Here is a 27,613-nt window from a genome sequence, read left to right on the forward strand (position 1 = left end):
GTGGGTACAACCCAATGGTGCCTTGTCTCAAGCATACACCTGTGCCTTCCACTGCCTGCTCTCACCATGGGTCGTACTCTGAGCCTGCACAGGTTGATGGATAAAATTTCCCTTTTCCTGACACTAGAGTACAAAGGAGCCAGCATCACCCCCATCTGGTGGCAGCCGGTCTCATACTTCCTCTTTGCTTTCTCTGCTTTTTCCCCCTTGTCCCTCTGTCATGCTTCCTGGGTTTGCATTTCCTAATAAAGTAATAGCACATAAGGCCTCTAACCCAGGCTGATTTTCTTTTGAAAGTGAGGCTAAAACTCCTAGATTAAAACATCCATTCCTTTGGAGATTCGTATATATAGGATAATATGGTTTCTGAGAATTCTTCCAGAAACTGCTCTGCCTAATCCAGAGAACTCTAAACTCATTCAATGTTGAGACTTAAAAAAAAAATGTTACACGAACTCAACTCCCAGGATTCTAGTGTCCCATGGATCACAGATTAGGTTTAGCTTGTGTAGTCTTATTCTGAAGGGCAGGGGTCAGCAAACGTTTTCCTGTAAAGGGCCAGGTAGTAAATAGTTGGGGCTTTGCAGGCCATAAGGTCTCTGTTGCAACTATTCAACTCTGCCACTGCAGCACAAAAGCAGGCATGGAGAATGATGAAACAAATGGGCATGGCTGTGTTCCAATAAAGCTTTATTTACGAAGTCAGATGACAGGCTGAATTTGGCCCATGGGCCATAGTTTGTTGACCCCTGCTAAGAGGTCAATAGAACTGTGACTGGAAAGAGAGAAGGAGGTTGGTAGCTGGTCTGGGAGAGACAGCAGAGCTGGGAAGACGGACAAAGAAGTTGAAGACTCCCTCTTCTCACTGCTGAATGTTTCTCATTTTTCTTCCTGTGCCTCCTGAATTCCTCAATTTTGTCAGCAAGCGTGGAATATATCCTCTTGCTTTGTCCATGATGTGTTTTGCATAATCAAGGTAGGGCAGGTGGTCAGTCACCCCATGACTCCTCTGTCCTTGATGGTGATAGATGCACAGCGTTTCAGGAGTCCTCTGCCCTGCAACATCAGGGGTCAATAAAATCCTATCATTCTTGCCCATTGATGGCATCGATCTCATGGCTCTGCCACCCTGAGCATGCTGTTTGTCAGTGTAGTCCATCTAGGGGAGATTTGTGTACCAGGCCAGAAGGGAAGGGGCCTGAGCAGTTTTGCCCACCTCAAGCTGAGTTGTGGATGCCTGTAAACAAACCTGCCTGGTGCAGAGCATCAAGTGTGCCCAGCACATCCTGATTCTTAGCATTTTTCTTTCTGTAGTCAAGATAACAGGAATATATCAATAGGCTGATTTCACCCAGATGTATGAGGACAGCGAAGAGGAGGAAGTGCAGCAGGGGAGGAAAATTCACAGGTAGTCGACATCTGCTGATACCAGGTCCCTTGGTAGAAACCCTATACGTGCTATCACATGTAATCCTCGGGGTCCTTGAGTAGGCGTCATTGTTTTTATCCTTCCTAAGAATGAGAGAGGACATGTATTCTTGCCCAAAGTTATGTAGCTTAGCACAAGGGGCAGCCAGAAATAAAATCCCAGACAGACAACACTAAAGCCTGTGCGGTTCATGCTACACCACACAGAAACACGCCTCCTACTTTGCAAGTCCACCCATGACCCGCAAATGGAATCCCCAGGGCACTGCAGTCAGCCTCTTCCATGGACGAAAGAACATGGGACACCACCGTCGAGTGTAGACACACCCTAAATGTGAAACCAGCTCTCCTTGCAGTCATCACACTGGTGCATGAGAGCAGCTATGCCTCCATCCACTGCCAATATTAGGAGGGAGGAGCTTGGGGCTAGAATTCTTCTGTGCCCAGATGTCCATTTGAAGGACTAAAAGGTTAACAGAATTCAGGGGCTCTTGACCCAAGTAAACTGATAGGGGAGTCCTGCCAATTATTGAGAAACCTGGAGCATACATTAGTGACAGAAATGAAATAGGGTATCTTTGTGCTGCGCTCAGGGTACATAATGGATTTTTTGGGCTTCATATTCCTCCATTTCTGGTAACCAATTTACCTGCTCCTTGCAGCCCAATTCTGCTTCTTCTCTTTGTGTTTTTCTATAAGTGTTTCTCCCCCAATATATCTTTTGAGCTTCTATCTCCATCTCCATGTGTTCTTCCTCGAGAGCTCTAACTGGTCCTGTGCTTCCTAGAGAACCACCAATAAGGTAGAGTTTTGTGACTGGATCACTGCCCAGTGGCAATATACCCCATCCCAGGTGGTCACTGGACCATGGACAGACTCTGGCATAAAGTGGTGGCCCCATTGTCTAAACTTTAATGTGGAATCTTGGGAGAATGCTTCAGTGTAGGAGAATGCATTGATCAGTGTGATGATCCAGGTGTTTGGAATACATGGGGGAAATGATAAATATTAGGGTAACAGAATTGAGTGGTTGTTATTAAGTTTCATTGATACCCCATGGATAGGTCATCGAAGGCTGAGAGCAATTAACTGGCAATTGAATGTTAGAGCCAGACAGTCTCTTTGGTAGCTAACAAAAAAACCCTTTTCTCATTCAGTAAACAAAGAAAAAGCTGAACATCAACCCAAGATCTAACAGAGTGGCTATATTTCAAAGATGGTTGACTGCTCAACTATGGTAGGTCTTTTATGCTGAAGTCAGGTCCCCGGCTGAGGAAACGTTGGACTCTGACACCTGGGACTGGGGCAATCTGGATGGATTTCCCTAAGAAGTTTGCTTCCCAAGACTTCTGTAAATCTTCTGAGCTTGTAGAGGTGCCCCCAAACTCTCTGTTAAGATCTACTACCCACTACCCCCAAGTGGGATGGGAATACAGAGCTTTTTCTCCCACAAGGCAATAGTTAACCCCTCTGGAGATGACCCACTTTCTCTGTGGCTGTCAGGCTTATAATCAGCATTGAATTGTACCATAATCCAGCAGGGGGTGTTCTGAGACTCAGAAAGAAGGAAGTCATCTATAACTAAGGGAATGACCTAGCCAGGGGCTGGGGGAGTATCTCTGAGGCTGGGTTCTGAATGTGCTTAAAGGGGCCAGAGCATAAGATTGGACAAGGGATAGGGTTCAGTATCCTGGAAGGAACCTAGGGGTTGGTGCAAACTTACTGTTAAGGTGATTCTTAAAAGTGTGGGGAGAGCCAACTTTGAGTGATGTTGAAATGCCTGAATTTCTGTGGCAGATGGTACAGGAAGGGATTAAAAGGATCAGGAAGTGGGCATGCTGGAATGGATATATTATCTGAGGTTAAAAGACCACCAGAGGATTATGTTCTATCAGAAGGCCATGGTGACACATAATCATTAAGGTGACCAGGAATGCGCTTACTAAGAAGTTCAGATATGGCTCTCCTCTGCAGGCTGGGGCTAATAGTTGCAGAGGCTGTCACAGATTTCTGCTCACTAATAGCCATGGGGCTGATAGCCTTCCTCTCCCCCACAAAGCCATAGAGGGCAGGTGGTGGTGCTTAACTATCAGAAGTGGGTTCGTGTGGGTGGGATTGTGGGGAGCTGCAGTTCACATAATGGTAGGCAGGGTTGGAGGGGCAGCTAAGAGGACTTGGCTTGCAAAAAGATGTGCATATGGTTGGTTAATAGAACATGGTATCTTTAAGGCCAAAATAGTTGGGCAGCCAAGGAGGGTGCTGCTTAATTAACCTCTATAGTCAGAAGAAGACAAGAATGGAGAAGCAGGAGGCTGAGGGTGATCACCGCAATAAAAAGCTCCAATCTTTTCTTAGTTTCTGGACCTGCATCAATTTCCAGACCTGGGACCTCTATTGAAGACATGGCCAGACCACCAGGGGAAGACAGTGCCACACTACAACAGATAGGAATTGTAATCAATCCTGTATCCTTCCCAAAGGGTCTATGGCCATTTTCTCAAGTAGAGAAAGGGAGATACTCAAGCATTTGGGGAATTTGGGGAAAGAGTCTGAATTGGCATTGATAGACCTCATCACAGCTCCCCTGTAGCTCAGCACTGTTTGTGGCCACCGCATGCTGGTGCAGTGGACATAAATGAAGTGGCCACAGTGGCAGAGAGATGGAGGTTATACAAGGTGCTAACATCATAGAGTCACATTCAGCATGGCCATTCTAGCTACTGCCTCTTTTGAATGTGCAGTCTGCCAGTAATAGAGACCTATGCTCTGCAGCTGGGATAGCGCTATTCCCTGAGGAGATCAATTGTCCACTTGGTGGCAAGATTAGTCCCTTCTATTCTAGAATAGTCAGAATTTTATTCTTCCAAGAATGGATACCTATTCTGACTATGGGTTCACATTTCCAATCCATGGACCTCAGCCAGAACCATTATCCGTGGAATCCCATATACCATAACATCTGACCAGGGAACCAACTTTATAGAGAAGGAGGTATGGGAGTGAACCTATGACCATGGGATTCACCAGTTATATTACATGCCTCTCCACCCAGAAGCTGCCAGCCTGCTAGAATTGTGGCATGGCCTGCTGAAGGCTCAGCTGAAGCACCAGTTCAAAAGAAACACTCTGCACAGATGGGACACCATTATTCAGAAAGTGGCACATGCAGTGAAGCAGAGACTTTTCACAGGTAATCGACGTGTGCATTCCTGCCCACCTTCTGTGGCCTGTGGTTCCAAGGTTAATTCAGTTTGCAGAGCTTTTACCATGTTATTTGGAGCTATCTTATATGTGTGCCACCCAGTGGTCAGCTGGAGAGCTGGGGATCTGTTAGTTCTATTCTCAAATTTTTTACTACATTGATTCAATCAGATTCACACGGGCACAACTTTGGATTAAGTCCGGGAATTCATTGAAAAACTGCACGGGTGTTGTGTCTCTCTTGCGATTTCCTGCGTATTACATTCTAGTTCTGTGTCTCCCCTTTTTAATCCTTAGACCAGAACGCTGGGGTTTCAGTTGCCAATCTCTGTCATATGTTCTTCAACTGCTTCCACATTCAGAGACAGGCAGCAGGAGGACAGAGGGAGAATAAAAAAAATCAGTGGGCGTTTTACCCACCCTTCTAAGACCAGAGATCCATGGATTGCGAAGCAGGGTTCCACTTTGAGTTTTGGTTCCTCTGGACTACTGTTGCTGCCACAAGGGGAGATTGCTGTGGGCTGGGACACAAGTAAACGGAAGAAGAAAAGAAACAGAAAATCAATTCCAGAGGACTTCCACACTCTCTCTGAGCATTGGAAATCCCCTTTATTGCTTGTTGAGCTGGTACTAAAGGGCTTCCCCTGGAGCACTTTCTGTACCCTGTCACCCAGTTCTGGATCTCAGGTGGTTTTTTGGGCTGATGGAATGCCAGAGGGGAAAAATGGTAAATTTACCATCAGTCTGGTAGCACTTCAAATTCTGGTTTTCTTTCCGAATCTGCCCGCTACTGTTTACTTTTCAGGTTCCTCGAATGACTGCTCCATGCATTTTGTCAGGTTTTATAGCTACATTCAGTAGAAGAGCCAGGGTGGACTGCACTTAGTTTATTTTACCCAGAGCCATAACTCCTATATTGAGCTTTTTATTACAGAAATTCCATATTTTGTGTACTTTTCAACATGTCTTTTTTGTTCTGAGACCTTTTATTTTCTTTGCTTTCTTTCTTCTTTTAATAATATATAATATTAATAAAATTCCTTCGACCATGAAAAGGCTTGTTTATGTAATTAGGATATGAAAAGAGAAGCCTTTTATAATTTTAAAAATAAATTTTCTTTTTTTCTTGAGTAGATTTTCAATTGTCTTTTTAATTTGTGTTGTAGTATTTCCTGTGGTTTTCTATTTTTCAGTAGTTCATTTACCAATCTATCTCCTAATGGGACCATAGTATTAGAAATGGTGAAAACATTGAAAGTATATGTTTCTCTCTGTATACAGTTGTGTTTATATCTCATAGATTATGATACACAGTTTTATAAAATTTACCTTTTTCCCCAAAATAGACTGTTGAAGAATTCTTAATTTCCATCTTGTTGTTTAGACTAAGGCTTAGTTTCCATGTTTTTGCATGTATTAGTGTGTGTCCTGAGAATAAAATATATAAAATTTCTTCTTTTTAAAGTGTATTAGAATATTCTTGGTGTCTTATTGTAATCTTTCTTTCTGTATAGCATCTCTGGATATAAGATATAAGAAAAGTTATATTTTTTCAATTCTGGGGTAGTGAGTTGGTATCAGTTAATAACATCCAGATTATTATCTATTTACTTCTCTACTTCCCAAACTGGGCGGTGATTACCTTGAGGGAAGGTGCAAATGGCTTCTTTATTTTTGTATTCCCAGCATCCAGAAAAGCCAGGTGGAATGTGGATATAAGAAACATTTATTTATATTCTTTTCCACTGTGTTAATTTCTTTGACATTTGTGTCTCAAATATGTTTTCTATTTTAATAATAGATTTTTCTGCAACATCAGTTCTATCATTAACTACTTCCAATACTGACTGAAATTGTTCCATAGTGAGATTCAAGTTTATTCTGTTCCTTTTTTGAAGATGCCATGGAAATATCTCATGATTTTAAGCTTTCCTGTTTGCTCAAATGTTCCCAGAGATCAGGTTTCCTGAGAGGCTGTTTTGAAATTTTGCTTTTGTTGCTTCTCTAATGGAAAAGACTGAATCATCCACATCCTGGATTTGGGGTTGGGTAATTATTAAACAAACATTCTTTTTTTTTGCGGTACGCGGGCCTCTCACTGTTGTGGTCTCTTGTGGAGCACAGGCTCTGGACACGCAGGCTCAGTGGCCATGGCTCACGGGCCCAGCTGCTCCGCGGCATGTGGGATCCTCCCGGACCGGGGCACGAACCCGTGTCCCCTGCATCGGCAGGCGGACTCTCAACCACTGCACCACCAGGGAAGCCCTAAAGGAACATTCTTAATCCTCAGGTCAAATCAGGGTTGAATGATGATGGTTTCTCGGTGCTGCTGAAGTTTGTAGTCTCAGTTGAAATAATTTGTTATTTCTATCTTTTCAGCATATCAAGTGTTCCCAAATATGGACTATGATTAATGAGGAGTTCTTTTCAATTTGGAGTGAGGATCAGAAAAGCACCCCTCATTTTGTAATCATATTGGCAGAGTACTACTCCAGTAATAGCAGTAGGACTGGAGCTCCGGCCAGTTTGTACATTTTCACCTTGAAGCTCGCAGATGAGAGGAAATAGGCTATCCCTGGATCATGGCCTGAAGTGTGAGCTCATGTGGTGAGATTTCTCAATCATGTCCTGGCTGTTCAGCTATAGGTAGACTCTCAGCCCTGAGTTGGCTCCAAGAGCTCAGGCTGCAGTCAGTCCCTTCTCTTGACACAACATCCCTTATAAGTTGGGGTCCTGGCCTTGGGTTGGCTGCTGGTGCTAACCCTTAATTCTCTCCAAATTTTGTGAGAAAGAGTATACGTTCATTCCTGAATAGGAAATATGCTCAACATTCTTGTCAAATATTTTGGATGTCAATGTGGACTTTACCCCTTTGATAGAAAATGTCATGGATATTTTAAGAGGAAATGGGGAGAAAGGGACTTACATGGATTCCCTCACAGTCGTATCTTTCCGAAATGACAGTGTATTTTCATCTTAACTTCCTTACCTATTATTTATTTATTTTTTTTTTTGCAGTATGCGGGCCTCTCACTGCTGTGGCCTCTCCCATTGCGGAGCACAGGCTCCGGATGCACAGGCTCAGCGGCCATGGCTCACGGGCCCAGCCCCTACGCGGCATGTGGGATCTTCCCGGACCAGGGCACGAACCCGTGTCCCCTGCATCGGCAGGCAGACTCTCAACCACCGCGCCACCAGGGAAGCCCCTTACCTATTATTTTTATCTGAGAATCCTTTCTGTGTCAAGTCTGGTGCCTTCTTAGTTTCCAGGGGCATATTTTTCAGATGAGACAATTCTTCTTTGACAATTCTGCCCATCATCATCTTTGATCCTGTTCTTAAGTCGACTGTCTCACATTCTTCCCTATCCTTATAAAATTCCATCTGTCCATTGCTGTGACTCAGCCATTCTCTTGTGCAAAGTCGGGAGACTTGAGTCTTGCATTAGCTTCTCCTTTCAGAGACAGCATAGTCCTTTCTCTTACAAAATTATGATCCTTAGGAAGAAGAAGAAAATTAAAATATAACCATTGTCTTCACATGCTTCCGTATTTCCTCAGGTCTTTAAAATCTCTAGATGTACGATTAATTTTCTTTTTGATTTTATTTGCTCCCAGATGATCTAGGTAAAATTCATGATCCATGTGCTGGGTACATAGCATAAAACTCTCCGTGATGTATCAGACTCATGTTTCAAGAGGAGAGCATACCGGTCATAGCAGTACATGGTCCTCTACACCAGGCATTTTGCTTATTATTTCACCAAACTCGGTCAGGCTAATTTAAGCCCTGTAAGGATCTGTAAGAATATCACAGGAGCAATCAGGAACAAGAAATATAGATAGACCCACAGAAGACTAGAGTCAGGACCTGACAGAACATCTGGAGCCTGGGTTATTCTCTGTTTTTCAGGGCTGCCTAGTCTCACCTCTGTGCCCCTTTGTCCTCCACGCCTTCCCTTCGCTTTTGTGCATATGATTAAGGGCAAATATGGTCACCTCCAGCTTAGTTTCTCACCTTTTCCCAATTCAGATATACAGCAGAGATTGACTAATATCTCCCAAGTCCAGACTCCTGTGAGGGAAAATTCACCGGCTCAGATTGGGTCCAGTCAGCTGTGTCATGTAGTACTGCAGAGTACTGCATCTCTGTGAGGGGGTGGTTCTCAGAAAAGGGAGTGGTTTACAGGCTGGAAGGACATCCCAAAAGGGGCCTGCCGCAGTGTCCCCCAGAGGACTTCACTGAGTGCCGCACAGTCCTGGACATAAGTACAGTTTCTCTCCAGTGGGGTCACCTCACTCCTCCGTAGTGTCTGGGATGTTTCTATTTCTCCAGAATTCCGGGTGCTCATCCTCTAAGGGCAGGACCCTGAATATGTGGTTTCAGCTCTGAAATGGGTCACAGATTCCTTGTTGTTTAATCCTTCTCCCTGTATACCAGTGCCATCATCTGTAAAAAGTAGAGATAATGATACCTATGGCTCTTGGGAAATTAAATAAGATCATGTATATAAAAGTACCTAGAATAGTGCTTGGCACGTGACATGGTACTCAAATAATTTTGAGCCACAGTTTCTAGTCTTCTTACTCTGCTCACTGATTTATCTCTTATTCTTACGAATCCTTTTCTTCTTTGTGGTTTCCTTTTCTTCACCGCCTTCGCCAAGCCCCCGTCTGTGGTTTGCAGAATTCTGCTTCTTGAAAATGAGAATGGCATTTGATGATTTCCAGTCTATCGAAAACTTGCCATTTTACATTCGTTTCTCAAAGATCGCTGACAGAAGCTTGTTGATTCCAGTCGAAAATTCTCTTTGTACCTTGAACTCTTAATGTGTCAGCCAAGAGACTTGAAAACACTGAGAGAACGTGGGTGCCTTTACAATCATCTAATGGATTTGAGGCTTTAATTCTCTCATGGTGGTTTAATCCTATTCCTCCAAGTCCAAATACGATGCTCTTGGAGCAGAGAGAAGCAAATGGAACATAAGGGGATTCACTTTCCTTTTTTCATCCATATTCCACAACTGATCCCAAGTTTACCCCTTCCGTGGACTTTTCCAGGCTCTCAGAGTAACTGAGAAAGCCTTATTGAGAGTCTTAGCATTCTGCAAACTGCAGCTCACACTGGTCTGTTTTTCATGTTTCTGTTCATCAACTTTGATCATGTTCCTCCGTCTCTTTTGAGTATGTTCTTTTACAATATGAATTAGTTACTGCTTGGGGCAGACCCAATGCTTTCTAGAGGTAACAGTTTGATTAGTTGACTGAGAAAATGATTAACTTACTCCATATCTAATTCCTGGGAGGGTTTGAGGCAGCTATAGCTGTATTGTACTAATCATTACCCATTGCATTTTAGTTATTTAAAATAGCAGTTGCTTGGGGGCAGGGACTAAGCCTCATCCATTCTCTGCCTAGAATGGAGCCCGGCACGTAAGGATAACAATAGCTTCCATCTATTGTGCTGTACTCGGTGCCAGGCACTTTATTATCTTATTCAACCATCACAGTAATCATATGGAAAAAAATGCTGTTACATCTCCTTTTTAATACTTTTTTTATTTTTTATTTTTTTTTGCGGTACACGGGCCTCTCACTGTTGTGGCCTCTCCCATTGCGGAGCACAGGCTCCGGACACGCAGGCTCAGCGGCCATGACTCACGGGCCCAGCCGCTCCGCGGCATGTGGGACCTTCCCGGACTGGGTCACGAACCTGCGTCCCCTGCATTGGCAGGCGGACTCTCAACCACTGTGCCACCAGGGAAGCCCCTACATCTCCGTTTTTATGCATGAGACAACTGTAATGTAGAGAGGTTAGTTCACAGGTCCAAGATCCTTGCTGTGAAGTGGTGGGGTGGAGGTTCAAGTGCCACTGGCCAAACCTCAGGGCCAGACTCTTAGCTGCTACTCTGTTCTGTCTTGCCTGGTGGTGGCCCCCAGGGCAAGAGTTCTCCACCTCTTCTTTTTCACCAGGGTCGTTTACAAATGCAAAATGGAATCGCAGTTTTGAGAATTATCTTCCTTCCCAAAGTATCATGACTTACAATCCTGCCTACGCTTTCTCTTAAATTTCCAAAATCTGCCTTTTAAAATCTAGTACATACCTTGAACTTTACCCCGCTGATTCTTTTTTGCTACCATGAGGTGATATGATAAATTTAAGTTTCTATAGTTTTCACTTCACTGACCATTCCTTCTTAGTAGTCAGAAGAAAGTCTGAGACAGTTGTGATCACTTCCTTTACCTCGGCCACTTCTCTCTCCAGTTCAGTAGCTTTTGAGTACGACAGACTCTTATATCTGATTGTTCCCAGCTTGAGTTCCTTCCTGTGAGACATGGTGATAGCATGCGGGCGTATTTCCCATACTGTTTTCATTTCTCTTAATACATTTTGTGTTTTGTTCAACAGATGTCAAAAGCAATAAATATTATTATCTGAGTCGGCTATTTCTTTGAGTAAACTATGACTGCTGTTATCATTTAAAAGTCATAACTTCTTGGGGCTTCCCTGGTGGTGCAGTGGTTAAGAATCCGCCTGCCAATGCAGGGGACATGGGTTCGAGCCCTGGTCCGGGAAGATCCCACATGCCGCGGAGCACCTAAGCCTGTGCGCCACAACTACTGAGTCTGTGCTCTAGAGCCTGTGAGCCACAACTACTGAGCCCATGTGCCACAACTACCGAAGCCCGTGCGCCTAGAGTCCGTGCTCCACAGCAAAAGAAGCCACCGCAATAAGCCCACACACCACAACGAAGAGCAGCCCCCGCTCGCCACAACGAGAGAAAGCCTGCATGCAGCAATGAATACCCAATGCAGCCAAAAAAAATAAAATTAAAAATTAAAGTCATAACTGCTCTCGTCTATAGGAATTTGTTCCATGAGCTTATTTAGGCATTTCTCTCTTGGTCCTAGACCAATAACCATTGAAAATACTTACCTACCCACCCTGCCCTTGGATTTTTTGGCTGAATTTTTCCCCTGTGGGATGACTGAAAGCAACAATCGCAAATACCTATAAACCAAAGCAATTCAAAGATTAGCAGAGGAGTACCTGACACTGGTTCAGAGCTAAGGCTACATGGATGATCTTCCTCCTCCAAAACGGAGATGGGGACCTATGAGGTGTCTGGCCACTAGATGGCAAATGGTTATCGCAAAGTTTCTCCTTCATTACCTGTTTTCCTAGACATTGATATAGAGAAACGGGATAAAGACCTGTAAACACTGGGGTTTTAAGAAGATTTCTGTTAGAATTTCAGCTTCGTGGGTTTTGGAAAAATACCCTCAAAGACGGACTGGAGCTACCAAGTCTATGCTCTGCGTTCAGCAACAGGTGTGGTGAGGGTACCACAACTGTGTTATGTGAGAAAAGATCTGACCAGTGTTGTGTGTGTGTGTGTGTGTGTGTGTGTGTGTGTGTGTGTGTACATGACAGGATTCTTGGCTCACTTTATCTATTTCTCCTCTTCTTCAGCTTAAAATCTTCTCTCTGAGATCAGCTGGTCTCTGGATACAGGCTTGGGGATTATCACCTTGGCTAAGAGTTCACAATTTTGTTATCTTCAGTTTTGCTCCAGAAATGCAAATCCAGTTAACTTATACAGTTCCCATGTCCTTCTCTCTTTCCCCAGTCAAACCTTCCCTGGGAAGATAATGAAATTGCCACCGGACTTCTAGACCAACCACCTTCCTATTGTAGACCCTACTGACCCATGGGTCTTTGTTTTTCCTGGTTCTTTTCTTGAAGCTCTGGCTCTGTTTCTGAGGGGAGCTTTATAAGCATTATGCCTCTCTAGGGGTTTGGCATCTCAATTCCTTCTCTAGATCTTGAGTCCAGCTCATGTTCTCTCCACTCTACTGATGTCAATGTTGAGTTTCAGAGGTCACATAGCTAGTCACTGAAGGAGCTGGGATTTCAGTCCAGGTGGGCCTTACATCAAGGGCAGCTGTCTGCGTGACCCTGTGCAGCTTCCCTACTGGAGGGTCCCAGCATTGCTTTGCAGAGCGCAAGCTGTTGCTGTTTCTCCAGAAAGACAGGTTCTCCCTTTGTGGAGGGTTTCTCTGAAGCACGGCTCCCTCTGGGCTGACCTTTATATTCCGCTGTTATGTGAGGGAGGCGTTAAAGAGACTCTTTATTAAGATGCAGGCTTGAGTCCTGCACACTGCCAGGGACAAAGCACATTTCTATTCAGAATTTTCTGTGAGGTTTTCTTCAGACATGTTTATACCTCGTCTGAAAAGGGAGAACTACTGTGGGGTGGCCTCACCCCGACACCTGCAGGCAGAATACAGCTGCAGGATTCAGAAAGCAGAGAAGATCGAGGTTGTCCCTCAGGGTCCCCTGGTTTACCTACTATATTTGTCCCTAGAGATGAGACATTTATGGAAAGGAGCTGGTTTAAAGAGGATGCCACTGTGAAAATATGAAGAAAAATTGGCTGTTTTCAGTTCTGCTGTGCTTTAAAGCTTGGACAATCAGGAGCCACATAGACAATGAACCCAATCTGTTTCCTGCCGTGCTTCCACTGGGACAGACTCTCTGAAGGCCTTGTTGTCTGACCTTCATTAAGAATGTTGCCGTCATCGAGCTGAATCAGGCCCTGACTCTGAGGTGGGATTGCTTTTCAGGGATATATTCTGAGAGGCTCTGGGGCAAACCAGTTGCTTTAGACACGGCCAAGAAGGAGAATATGGTTTTGTTTGGTGATGAAATGAGATTGTAGCTATCAGGGAAAATAGGAAAGGAGGGAATTACTGAGGAGGGATGTTAGCATGGTGTCAAGAGCTCTAAATCTACAGCCTATAAGTGACTAATTGGATCAGCCCTAGGAGTCAGGACTTGCCAGGGTTAAGCTCTGAATAATGCTTGAGGGCAGACGGTTTTGTTTGGCCGTCCTGGGTAGGCTCACCACATTTTACATGTGGGAGGAAGGAGAGAATTCAAAATTTATATCACATACCAAGGATGCTTTATAATTTGTTATTTTATTTAATTTAAAATGCTTTGAGAATGAGCATTATTATCATCATCCTCATTTTATATAATTAAAATACAGATGCTTAGAAATATATATAGTACCTTGGTTAAGGTCACACTGATGGTCAGGGGTGGAACCCAGATCTGACGTTGTGGCCCGTGATTTGGAGATGATAGATCCATGCATATTGTCTTATACATGGCTTTATCAAATGGTGACCCTAAGTACAGGACCTGCTTGGTCACGCAAACACATGCACATACACAGCAAATAATGGCCTGGGAGCACCTATAGAGAAGGTGTGAGCGCTAGGACACAGATGGGTTTCTGAGCACAAATTTCCATTTACCCTCATTCCTTCTGTTGATAAGGTTACTGGAGATAACAAGTTGTGAGGAGTGACCTTAATAATTGTTGCCCGGAATAGCAGCTGTGACTGGAGGTCGCTGTTCATGGACTGATCACCAGTAGAATATTGCTTCGACACCCCAGCCTCTGCAGGCATTTCCTAACTCTGCTTAGGTTCTCACCTTTTGACTCTGTATGATGCTCCAACCCCAGATGCATTACTGGATGACTGTCTCTGAGTCACAGTTTGCCCCACACATAACTTTTATAGAGCCTCTCAAATTATGGAGTCCCCTCTCCTCTAGTCTCTCCGGATGGCCTGCGTTTCAAGTTCTTACATAAACCTGACAACCGCCTTGGACAGGTGACTAGATGGGGTAGTTTCCTGAGAAGGGAGTGGAGGTAGCCTTGCATCCAAAGCAACGCAGGGCGGGTGTGGCAAAGAGTAGGCAGGCAGAGCTAAGTTTTGTGCACTGAAAGGACAAAGAAGATTTTGATTCAGAGTAAGGCGAATGAGTCAAAACATCCCCATGCCAGATCCAGAGATGAGGACAAAGAAGGCATCACCTTGGCTGTGTGATAGGGAGGATGTGGCAGAGGTGGAAGGGACAGAAGCTGTTTTGGGTAACTGTCACTGTGTAACAAATCAGCCGTAAATGCAGTGGCTCAGAACAATAGTCGATTTAGCTCAAGAGTCTGCAGCTTGAATGGGGCTTAGGGAGGGAGGCCCATCGCTTTGGAATCACCGTCAGTTGGAGTGGCTCTCCTGGGGCTGGGGTTTCCATTCCCGAGATGGTTCACTCATGTGCCTGGCAAGTTGTTGCTGGCTGTTGGCTGGGAGCTCAGCTGGGCTGAGGTCTGAGGGCCTTGGTTCATTTTTACATAGGCCTCTTAATGGCCTCACCCCCAGACTGCTTGGGTTCCTTCACAGCCTGGTGGCCGGGCTCCCAGCTGCATTGCCATCCCTTCAGGCAGCATCACGTTCCCCATGTTCTGTTTCTGGAATCAGTCACAGAGTCCTGTCCACGTTCAAGGAGAGAGAACACAGACCTCAGTTCATGATGGGAGAGGTGTCAACATCAAATTGTAAGAAGAGCAGGTGGGATGGAAGACGTTGTCGTGGCCATTTTTGGAAAATGCAACCTGCCAACGAGGCTGTCAGAGGGAATGCACAGGAGAGGGGAGATTATACAATGTATTCCCAGGCCTTGGTTTCAGAATCTTGAATGGATTGTTACTCCTATGAGGTGATTAGCTGATGCTGGGAAAGCTCAAGAAAAAGGTAGTGTGTTCTGTCTTAAGAGTATTGGAACTCTTGGTGATAGAGGTAGCCCAGTTATTGGCTTATTCCTGCCCAGTTACAGCTTTGGTGAAATTAGTGGCATTTGTCTTCATTCTGGTCTGGTCTGAGGGAAGTGGAGGTGTTTTATCATTGGAGAGATGGCAGAGGAAGACCTAAAGGATCTGTTTAGAACATCACCTATGTGTGCGTATATGGGTGTGTGCGTGTGCGTTTATGTCTTCCAGAATGTAAGTGGTACCATAGGTCAGCTAGCACATATGTAGGCTAAGAGATGCTGTCAACTGTTAGCCCTTAGGGCCATTTCAACAGGGTGGATGGTTTTTGGAATTGCTCAGTCACTGGGGCTAGAGGCTATGGCCCCAGAGCCCACGAGGCAAAAATGATAAATTGGGCAGAGCTTTACAAGGGTTTACCCATGCTTATGAGCCTGATGAAATGTATCCTGGGCAGAAAGAGGCCTCAGGTAACCTGTTTCCCCTTTGTCTCATTGATCCTTCTCTATGGATCTTCATCGATCCATATGGATTTAGCAAGCCATAGCTCCAGTAACACAAGGCCTGGGTGGATTTTCAACCTTTTAAAATTGTTAACTATAGATTTCTGTAAATGTAATTGGGTGTTTGTTTCAAATATAGGAGAAAAAGAATATGGAGAACAATATTGGGTTAGAGAAGCACACAGCCATGAGAATGATAAATGTTGAGCAAATCAGTGATTATATGGTCTGTTTGTTTAAGGAGCTGGTATCTCAAACAGTTACTGTGGGTGAATGGGGAAACTAGGCTTTCAGGGATGTTAAATGTGTCTGTACAGGTGAGGGTTTGCACCTGTTTGGGATAAATATGTGTGTATGCAGGGTAAATTTCACTTTAAATGTGTGATTTTCTTCCTGAGCCTTAACTACCTGAGAGAATGTGATTCTGTGCTTTTTCAAGGCTGCAATATCTCTATCAATGAGCCAACGAAATTAGAAAATTCAAGCCTCATCTGAATATAAAATAGTCATGTAAATGATAACTTCCTCAGGATTAGGTGTTAAATTACCAACTTTACATTTTATTTTATTATATTTGTCAGCCAGTCAGACAACAAGTATTTATAGAGAGCTTACCTTGTCTCAGGTGCTGGTTTAGATGCTGAGCAGCTAGTAGAAAAATAATTGAATCTCTGCTTTTAAGGAGCCATAGACTAATTTGGTGAGAAAATAACCATGAAAATAAATATAAATACATATATATGTGCATATATATGTTATATATGTTGTATGTTATATATATACTGTATAAAAAGATGGTTTGAAGAATTGATGTGTTATGAAGAAAATAAAAGTTAGTAATATAATAGAAATTGACTGGGGAAAGGGACAATTTTAAGTTAGGTCATCAAGGAGGGTCTCTCTGAAGGGTGACATTTGATTTGGGTATCAGGGTGATGTTGGCCACGTAAAATGAGTTAAGAAGTATTCCTTTCTCTTCATTTTTTGGAAGAGTTTGAGAAGGATAGGTATTACATCTTTGAATGTTTGGTGGGATTCACCTGTGAAGCCATCTGGTCCTGGCCTTTTGTTTTTTGGGAGCTTTTTGGGTTACCGTTTCAAGTACTGTACTAGTGATCAGTCTATTCACATTTTCTGTTTCTTCCTGATTCAGTCTTGGAAGGTTGTATGATTCTAAGAGCTGTCCATTTCTCCTCGGTTGTCCAGCTTGCTTGTTGGTGGATAGCTGTTCATAGTATTCTCTTATAATCCTTTGTATTTCTGTGGTATCCTTATTTCTCCTCTTTCATTTCTGATTTTATCGGTCAGGGCCTTCTCTCTTTTTTTCTTAATGAGTCTAGTTAACGGTTTGTCAATTTTGTTTATCTTTTCAAAGAACCAGCTCTTAGTTTCATTGATCTTTTCTACTGTCTTTCTAGTCTCTTATTTCATTTATTTCTGTTCTGATCTTTATTATTTCCTCTGAAGAGTGACATTTGAGAAGGAAACAGCTATTTGGAGATCTAGCTGAGGAGCATTCCAAGAAGATCTTGATGGGATGAAGTGGGAAGATGAGAAGGATAGAAAGAAAGCCACTAGCTGGTGAACAATGAGCAAAAGAGTAAGGGGAGGGGAAGGATATTAGACAGGCAGATAGGGTGCAATAACACTGGGCCTTTCTGATGTGGTAGGGGGTTTGGTGTTATTCTAACAGCAATGAAAAGCTGCTTGGGAGTCTTCAGCATGAAGATGGTGCTGTCTGGTTTGCAATTTAGGATGATTACTATGGAGGTATGTGAAGAATGGATGGTGAAAGAGCAAGTTTGAAAGCAGGAGGCTGGGCTTCCCTGGTGGTGCAGTGGTTGAGAGTCCGCCTGCCTATGCACGGGACACGGGTTTGTGCCCTGGTCCGGGAAGATCCCCCATGCCGCGGAGCGGCTGAGCCTGTGAGCCATGGCCGCTGGGCCTGTGCGTCCGGAGCCTGTGCTCCACAACAGGAGAGGCCACAGCGGTGAGAGGCCCGTGTACCGCAAAAAAAAAAAAAAACAACCCCAAACAAACAAACAAAAAAAAGAAAGCAGGAGGCTGCTGCATAGTCCAGATAAGAGGTACTGGTGGCTTAGTCTGTGATGTGGCAACAGCAATGGTGAATAGTGACATGAGGGGGGCACGGGGGTGCTTCAGTGAGGAGAGTAGAGAGTACTGACCCTACCTCCAGGCATAGTGGTACAAAGCCTGTTGGGGGAAGGGTAGCCACCACCGAAAGGGCTGCAGGATATTTGACAGTGCATAGTGGATAAGCAAGAGGTTCCATTAAATCAAGGGAGAAAAAGGAAATCGGGAAAGTCAAAGGTCAAAGCCTTAGGAGAATTTGTTGATGATGGAGTATGAGTTCCAGTGGTCACAAAATCTGTCCTCTCTGAGCTGATGTGGTGGCAGTTGGGGGTGAACAGTGTGGAGTAGTGACCTCCTTACTAAAATACAGCGTGGGTTGGGTATTGAGGCATTCAGGAGAGCAGAACAATGAAAGCTCTGGTTAACTGTACCTTCTATGGTACATGAAGGATTTCTCTGGGGGAAATTCTGCATCTACATAATAGAACACATTCTAGAAGTGTCTTTGCTCTAAGGAGAAGAGCGACTGTTAAGACCTGGTCCCTGAGGTTTGTTGTTTTCTTCTACTGGCAGAACAAGTCCCAGGTGAGTCCAGCAGAATAAGACACTGCAGGAGAGGGGTGCTCAGGTTGCAGCTGGGTGCAGCTGGGTGCATCATGGGAAAAGAGAGCTGCGTTTTGTGTCCCTCCGAATGGGTATGTTTTAACTTGGCACGGTTTTTGCTCACGAAAATGAAAAAAAGGAGACTAATACCATCTGATAAAATGATATGGGACAATTTGGGAATGGAAATTAGGCCATATTAATAAAATTTTAATTATATAATTATATTCTTCAGTTGGGTGATTGCCTTACTTGTTCTTAATTTGGGTAGGGGAAATGTTTATGAGCAATTATTGTGAAATTTTATGTACTCTTTGGTGGGCTTTGGGTGAAAGCACAATGGAACTTGAAACTATGGATGCAAAGCTGCAAGGTGTATTGGAAACACCTGCTACTAGACTCTGATAGAATTTACTGAGAAGTAGTAGGCCATTTTGATTCCATAATTTTCTCTCTGTGTGTATATGTGTGTGTTTGCTATATTTGGAAAAGATTCCAGACTTGTGCAGTAGATGACTGAGAACCAATTTAAATAATTTGGGGGAACGCCTGAAGGCAATGAAATGTGGAAATGCTTCTAGAACTGCAGAGGTAAGCAGACTGTTTCAGAGTCTTCCTAGAATGCCATGTCAACAGTACCATCTTACTGGAAGGAAAACAGTTTTCACTTAAAATTGTAACTGACACCTGTGATTAGTTTCCTGCAAAGAGTAGAGGTAGATAAATGGATTTTAAGAAATTGTTACTTTTAGTGCTTTGAATTTCAAAAGATGCTAGAAACCGCCAAGAAAGTGTTAAGAGAATTTTATGGAAGATGTTTGAAGAATAGAAGTTTGATACATAGGATTAAGTAGCAAAAGGATTGATGCATTAATTCATCAAATAGTTACTGCTTATTATAAAATTCTTCTTGTTCTTTTCCATGTGCCAAGCATCTTTCTGGGAGTTGGGGGCAGAGCAGTAATCGAAACAGATAGAAATTTCTACCCCCATGGATCTTGTAGTGTAGTGGAGAGGGCGAGAGAGAGACTGTAAACAAAATAAAGAAGAGAAAATAAAGTGTGTAGATAAGTGCTACGGAGAAAAATAAAGTTGGAAGCGTGGGTAAGGAATTCTAGGGATGGGGAGTCAGTTTTAAATAGGATGGTCAGTGAAGGCTTTTCTGAGAAAGAGCATTTCACCAACTTCAGGATGCAAGGGAATAAGTGATGTGTAAGAATGGTCTAGATGGAGGGAATAGAGTTGCAGAAGCTGTGACACTGATCATGTTTTAATAAACTGATTCTAGCTCAAATATCGAGACTACATTGTAGGCCAGCAAGAGTGCAAGCAGAAAGATCTGTTAAGAGGATATTGAAATAGTCCAGGTGAGGAGTGGTAGTCAGTTGGACCAAGGTGGTAGCAATGAATATGGGAGGAGGTGTAAGAGTCTGCGTATATTTTCAAGGAAAACTAACAGGATTTGCTGACCAATTGGGTATGGGAAGTGAGAGAAACAGAGGAGTTAAGAATGAGGCAAAACTTTGGACTTGAATTACTGGAAGGATAGGATTCCCATTAGTGAAGACTCTGGGAAGTTTTGGTGGTGGGGGAGATCAGGGTTTCAGTTTTGTAGTTGCTAGCTGGAGCTGTCTCTTAGGCATCCACATAGTGAGGTCTAGAGGCAATTGGACAGATAGGTCTGGAAATCAGAGAGCGGTCCAGGCTGGGGCTGTAAATGTGGGTGTCATCAGCACAATGATAGTATCTAAATCCATAATATTGGATGAGAACAGTAAAGGAGGTGTGTAGATAAAGAGAGAACGTCAAGTAAAATGAAGACTGAGAACTGACCATTGTTCCTAGCAACCTAGAGATCACTGGTGACTTTGACAAGAACGGTGAGCGTGAAAAACCTGATTGTAGTGGCTCCAAAAGACAACTGGAGGAGAGAAATTAGAAGTAGCAAGTAGATACAATTCTTACTTTTATTAGTTTTATTGTAAAGGGCAAGCAGAGAAATAGGGCAGTAGTTGGAAGGGGAAGCAGAGTAAAGGAAGTTATTGGTTTTTTTTAATATGGGAGAAATAACATCACATTTGTGAATAATCCATTAGCAGGAGAAGAAGTGATGCTGCAAGAAGAGAATTGTTGAGCTGCATTTATGAGTAGGTAGGAAGGGTGGGGATCTAGTATGAAAAGAAAGGGGCTGACTCTAGCTAGGAGTTAGAGCAGTTTATTCAGCATACCAGAAGGAAAGATTAAGTATTTGAGCCCTGATTCTTCGAAGTGCATAGATGTGTTGGAGTTTATTCAAGGGGTCTCTGATTACTTCTGTTGGATTTTTGGAAGGAAGAAGAGTGCAGAAAATGTGAAGTTAGCTACATCTGTAGGCACTTAGTCTTTATCGATGAGCTTGTGGTCAGACTAGATCTGATCTAAGAGGCTTCAAAAGCAGTGGATAGGGTTGGTAAGACTCCTTCTATGGAGTCTCCTTTGGCACCCACCACTACCTCACCTATTACCACCCAGATCGAATCTTTGATGTGGGTCCCTGTGTCCTAGGTACCCATCTGTATGCTCTTCCTTATTTCTGTATTCCAAGGTTCTGGAAGAGTACACAGAAGTATATCCTAGATTAGAGAAGGCTGTTATCTGGAAAGTAACTTAAGTGAATAACTGACTTGTAAAGGTTTAAAGTTTTTGTTTGTTTGTTTTAGTGGTTGCCCTAGAATTTGTCATACACATTTAGAACTAATCTAAATCCACTTTTCAAATGACACTGTACCACTTCACAGGTGGTGTGAGTACCTTATACAAGATTTCCAAATTCCTCCCTCCTGTCCCTTGTCCCTTCTAACATTGTTGTCATTCATTTCACTTAACCTCAAGTTATAATCTATAAGTTACAATCATCTAATATATTGTTGCTGTTATTTTGAACAAACTATTATCTGTTAGATCAACTAAGAATAAGAAAAATAAAAGATTTTATTTTACTTTCATTTATTCCTTTTCTAATACTCTTCCTTTTTGTGTGTAGATCTGAGTTTCTTGATCTAATTCATTTTCCTTCTTTCTGAAGAATTTCTTTTAACATTTAACAGGTTTACTGGTGACAAATTCCCTCAATTTTTTGTCTGAGAAAGTATTCTCTTTCACTTTTGAAGGATAATTTCACTTCAGGATACAGAATTCTAGCTTGGTGTCTGTTTTTGGTTTGTTTTTTCTTTCAGCGCTGTAAATATTTCACTTCACTCTCTTTTTGTTTGCATGGTTTGTGAGGAGAAATCTGATGTAATTCTTATCCTTGTTGCTCTGTAGGTGAGGGATGTTCCCCCTCTGGCTTCTTTCAGAATTTTTCCTTTGGCTTTGATTTTCTACAGCTTGAATATGCTATACCTAGTTGTAGATTTTTTTTTTTTTTTTTTTTTTTGGTATTTACTGTGTTTAGTGTTCTCTGGACAGTTGGATCTGTGGTTTGGTTTTTTGTCACTAATTTTGGAAAAATCTCAGCCATTATATGCTCAAATGTTTCTCTTTTTTTTGCTCTCTTTCTTTTCTTCTGGTATTCCCAATATGCATATGTTACACCTTTTATAATTGTCCCATGATTCTTGGATATTCTCTTCCCTTTTCTAATTCTTTATTTTTTCCCTGCATTTTTCAGTTCGGGAAGTTCCTATTGATGTATCTTCAAGCTCACTGATGCTTTTCTCTTGGCTGTGTCCACTCTACTGATGAGCTCATCCAAAGCATTCTTCATTTTGTTACAGTGTTTTTGGTTTCTAGAACTTCCATTTGATTCTTTCTTAGTTTCCATCTCTCTGCTCATATGTTCATCTCTGTACCCATAAGTTTTGAGTGCTATCAATTTTTCCATTAGAGTCCTTAGTATATTAATCATAGTTATTTTAAATTCCCAGTCTTATAATTCCAAAATATTTGCCATACCTGAGTCTGGTTCTCATGCTTGGTTTGTATCTTCAGACTCTTCTTCCTTCAACTTTAATTTTTGCCTTTTAGCATGTCTTGCATTTTTTTTTGAAAGCTGAACATGATACATTAGATAAAAGGAACTGAGATAAATAGGCCGTTAATATGAGGTTTTATGTTTATCTGGCTAGCAGTTAGGCTGTTTAGTTTTTGCTATAGTTTTAGGTGTCAGAAGCTAAAGTTTCCTCTGGTGTTCTTGTTTGTGTCCACCTGCTGTCTTTGAGTTTCCCTAGAGACTCCTTCTTAAGTAGAGCCTGAGCCTTGTAGTTCTTTTCAGCTGTAATCTCCTATTATATGTTGATGTGGTGGTAAGATATAGGGAGAGGGCACACCTTCCATTTTGATATGCTCAGGTCTCAGTATGTTGATGAGTCTGTGTCCCTGTGCTGTGACCTTTATAAGTGCTCCTCAGCTCCCTCTTTTTCCCCCCTTAGGTGGCACAGGAAGGCTAGAGTGGCTGAGGGTGGATATTTCCCTTTGTCCTTGTTAACCTCTGGTGAAATAGTTTTCCTGAGGGTTAGTCTCTGTTAAAGAGAACAGAAAGCTCTGGGTACATTTCAAAATGGTTACTTTTCCCATCCTCCTTCCTGCAGCATGAGGAGATATTTCTCTGATCTTCACCCTGATAAGCTGATGGGGTTCCTAGAGTTAAAACTTATGAAGATGTTCCCCACCCCACCCCCTAAGGGTAAGCCCCCAGGAGGTTTTATCTTCTTAAGCTAGCCTCCAGAAATTAGTTAACCTTAAAGTGTTCTTACCAGGCTCTAGCTGTGGCTTCTGCTCCTGGTAAGCCCTCATTCACTGTATTTACCTGTCTCTCCAGATTTTGGGCAAGTGATTTGCCTTGTGCCCACCATTCTCTGATGGACCAAAGAAGAGTTGATAATTTTCAGCTTGCTCGCCTTTTTCTTGTGAGGATAGAATAACAGCTTCCAAGTTTTTTTCCATGTTGAAACTGTAAAACGTGGAAACTGGAGTCTAAAGGTTTTTCAATGGGAAATGATTTAGGCTATGATACTCTTAGCCAAAAGGAAAGCAAAGGAGAGAAGTCAGTAACAATTTTCTGTTAAAAAGAGACAAGGAAGTGAGATAAGTAAAGGGAAATGAGAAGGGGAAATTGTCAGCTTCTGACAATAGTTTATAATTATATTTTGAGACAAGTAAAAATGATCTTTCTTTCTCCCCCTTTTCCTCCTTTTCCTATTGTCTCTTCCATCCCTTTACTCTCATCTTCCTCTTTGTCCCCCTCACCCATCTTCTCCTTTTCTTCCTTTATGTTAAGAGTATGAAAGATTTCCTCTGTGGTTGTATGCATTTCTCCCAGGGGGAAGGCAGCTCGTCTCCTTTTCAGGCTGGCCCTATTGGATCGTCAGACAGGTGCAAAATGTTAGGATCACCTTGATGCTCACATTGGATCCTGTCCCAGACCTTTTACATAATGAAACAGGAGCATTCTCCCATGACCTTTACTATACATTCTATTTTTTTTAGTGGACAACAGGGCAGACCTCGGATGGCTTGGATTGTCTCTTGAGGTCACTACTTGAGCCCTCAAGTGGGGATGATTTAACCACTTGCCAAATGTTGAAGACAACTGTTCCAGGAGGCTGTTGGAAGCTACCAACTACCCCTTCCACCTGCCATGTTAGAGTTTATGGAAGTGCTTCCCATTGGTTTTAATATGCTTTGCTTATACTCCTGTGAGCCATATTAGTCTTCATTAATTTTCACAGGGCTCTTGCTATAGATAGAGTGAATGTGTAAGCTCTTCATTTTGGCTTCCCTGGGAAGTTATTCAGAAGCAACCGTTGTAGCCTGGAGAGTCAGCAGTCCAGGCTTTTGAAATGGCAGTCTCAGGACCATCCTTGTGTGGAGGCCAGCACATTGCTGGATAACGAACAAAGCAGGAATAGTCTGTACAATGACCATAGATATGTGCCTTATCAAGTGGTGATGCTGTTAATACTGCGGCGTTCAAATGTCCTTAGAATTTCAGTTACCAGGGAATAACTGTCTTGTGGGGGCTATAAACCTAAAAGGGAATTGTTGGGAATTCCCCGGTGGTCCAGTGGTTAGGACTCTGCACTCTCACTGCTGAGGGCCTGGGTTCAATCTCTGGTCAGGGAACTAAGATCCCACAAGCCTCGCAGTGTGGCAAAAAATATAAATATAAATATATATATAAATATATAAAGGGGAATTGTTATATATCACTTGGCTCTTCAGGAATCCCAGTATTCTAGTTACAAGGTCGAGACTGACTAGTTTCGCCCAGTCCCAGGCTAGCCTTTTTGCTCAGAGTTTCAAGAAGTCTTTATATATAGTACAAAGCATGCAACAGCTTTTACTAGAGAAATAGTGAAAAGAGGGCATGACTGATTTTGGGTGGAAGAGAGCAAAGGATATGTCTTGCGGAGAAGGATAAGAAGAAGGGCTGGGTATTGCATCCTTGGCATAAAATGTGTAACGGTAAGCAAACAAGGCTCGTGAAGAGGGACAAAACAACACCCATACTGATGACAACTTAGACGTGAGTTGGACTGGAGTCACCTTCAGGGGAAGGTAGCTCAGAAGGAAAAAGGAATGAGTGCATAGTCTAGCTTTTGCTTCTGTTTCTCAGGCTTAATTGCCTTTAAAGGACATTGACTCAGGAGCCAGACTTCTGGGAACTGAAATGCAGTTCTACCACTTACTAGCTGTTTAACCTTGGGCAAGTTACTTAACCACCTCTGTCCTTAGAGATGTTAAGTGATTTAATGATCATTCCATCTCTGTAGAGAATTACATGATATAATAATTATAAAGCTCTGAGAATACTGCCTGGCCTGTTATCATGCTATCAGCACTCTTATGTATATGAATTACACATTGTGTAAGTGGGGATTGCTCCCTCTGAATGATACTGTAAATATGGGATGCCCATTTGTTGTGTGTAGATGTACAGTTTGGTTTTGTCACTAAGGATATTTTCAAACGTGCAAAATGTAGAGAAATACTTTATTTGGTTTAAACAATACCTTCCATAGAACCTCTCATGATTTTTCCATGGACAAGATTAAAAAAATACCAGTTGGAACCAGGATAATAAGGAGACCATATTGACTCTCCACTCCACATGGTGTATATTAACTTATTAAAGTCAACTTGGAGGAGGATTTCCAAGGGTTTAGTGCATCCTCTGGCCACAGCTATCCTGCAGTACATGCTCTTCAGTGACTTTGGTGAAGTTATAAATGGCATGCTCATTGGAGCTTTGGGGGATGCACATCATATATGTTGGATAAAAAAAATTTGGGTTCGCAAAGGTATTTTCAACTTAAGCCCTTCTTGCTTGTCTCACTGTACATCCTAACATTCCTCGTCTTTTATTTCTGTGCTGCCTTGCTTGAGTTTTCCAGCACATGCTGTAGATTCCTACCTCTACACCCTTTCCTCATGACATTCCTTCTTTTCACATATTTGGGACATGCCTTTCTTGGATGATCAGCCCTTCCTCTCTAGGGCACTTTCAAGGCCATCATACTTTAATCAAGATAGACCCAGAGCTCTGTTGGCAAATCCTGGCTTTGCCTCAAAAAGCGGGATGCAGAAAAACACTTACCCATTCCTATGGGTTCCGTTTATATGCATTTTTTCACTTCACACTGTGCAAGATGCTGTTGACCTTGTTAAGGAAAGGGATCTTGCCACTCCAGTAGTGACTTGCTTGTATTCTGATTTGGTCACAATACTTTCCTCTACACGGTGTTCTGCTCCAGCAGTGAGGAAGGCACCTGGTTTATTAAATAGACTGAACTAGGCAGAGAGCAACTCTAAAATAGCTTTATTATTCTCCCACACTGGTTTTAAGTCTGTTCTGTCAACTCTCCCTTCCCCACTAGTAGATCATATTTAGGGAGATCTAGCAGCTTTTCTAATCTCTTTCAGATATCAGAATAGTCTTGTCTTAAGGTTTTACCAAGTTGAGACCTATTTAAATCAAAACTTCCTTCCCAGATGCAGTTTAAAGCTCTCTAGCCCTTTTCACCCTGACTCTCCGCTCATTGAACAGTTTTGTGGTGGGGGGCATGTCTGTTCTTCCACCCTTCACTAGCATTGTTCTACTTCCACACTTTCTGACTGCCTCTGGGTCCTCCTGGATTTGGGCTTGGTGGAGGGAGTCATTCATTCATTCAGCAAATATTCACTGTGTTCTTAATTTGTGTTAGGCACTGTTCTGAGTTCTGGGTATGAACAAATGTGGTAACATCCCTGCCTTCATGGAACTTATATTCAAGAAGGGCAAGACAAATATACTAATAACAGTATAATATATCTGAAAATAATAGGACTGTGAGGAGAAATAAAGTGGAAAGGGGGAACAGGGGTCCTGGGAATGGAGTTTGCTCTTCTGCATAGAGCCATCCATGAAAGACTTTCTGGTAAAGTGACATTTGAGAAGTGCCTTGAGGCAAACAAGGGAGTGAGCCATGGAGAGATACAGGGAGGGAAATCTAAGCAGAGGAGACCAAGGAGCCAACTGTGGCTGATGGGATGAGTGAGGTGGAACATAGCAGATGTTGGGGAAGAGAGGCAGTTGGGAGTGGGGCCGTCACGTTAGGCTTCTAGGTCATGGCAGGGGTTTTGGCTTTTATTTCAGTAGGCTGGGAAGCCACTGGAGATATGTGTGAGGATGAAGGATGTGATCTGGCCTTAACATTATCATCTGGCTTCTGGGTGAATAGACTCTAGAGTCAAGGTCAGGAGTGGGGAGACCGGTTAGGGGGTTTGCAGTGTGGTGGCTTAGACTAGGGAGGTGGAGGAGGAATAGTCATATTCTGGATCTTTTGAAGGTAAATCTACAGGGTTTATTTATAGGTAGTATTTGAGATGAAAAAGAAAGAAGGGACTCCAGATGACCCCACTCGCAACTAGACTGATGGATCTGTTGTTTGCTGAAATGGGAAAGGCTGCAGGAGAAACAGGGGTCATCTGGAGGTTGGTGGAAAACAGGTTTGATTTTTGGACTCATTAAGTCTGAAAAGTAGAGTTCAGGGATCTAGGTTGAAGTTTTGAATTTGGGAGTTGTCACTGTAGAAAATATAAAGGAGTAGGAGGGAATCTGGATAGAGCCTGGCACTGTCCACTGCAAAGGCCATCTTCTGGGAATGGGTAAGGTGCTGAAGGTTTGAGGAGAGAGGTGAAAATA

Source organism: Phocoena sinus, chromosome 16, assembly GCF_008692025.1.
Source record: "Phocoena sinus isolate mPhoSin1 chromosome 16, mPhoSin1.pri, whole genome shotgun sequence".
Taxonomy (NCBI): Eukaryota; Metazoa; Chordata; class Mammalia; order Artiodactyla; family Phocoenidae; genus Phocoena; species Phocoena sinus.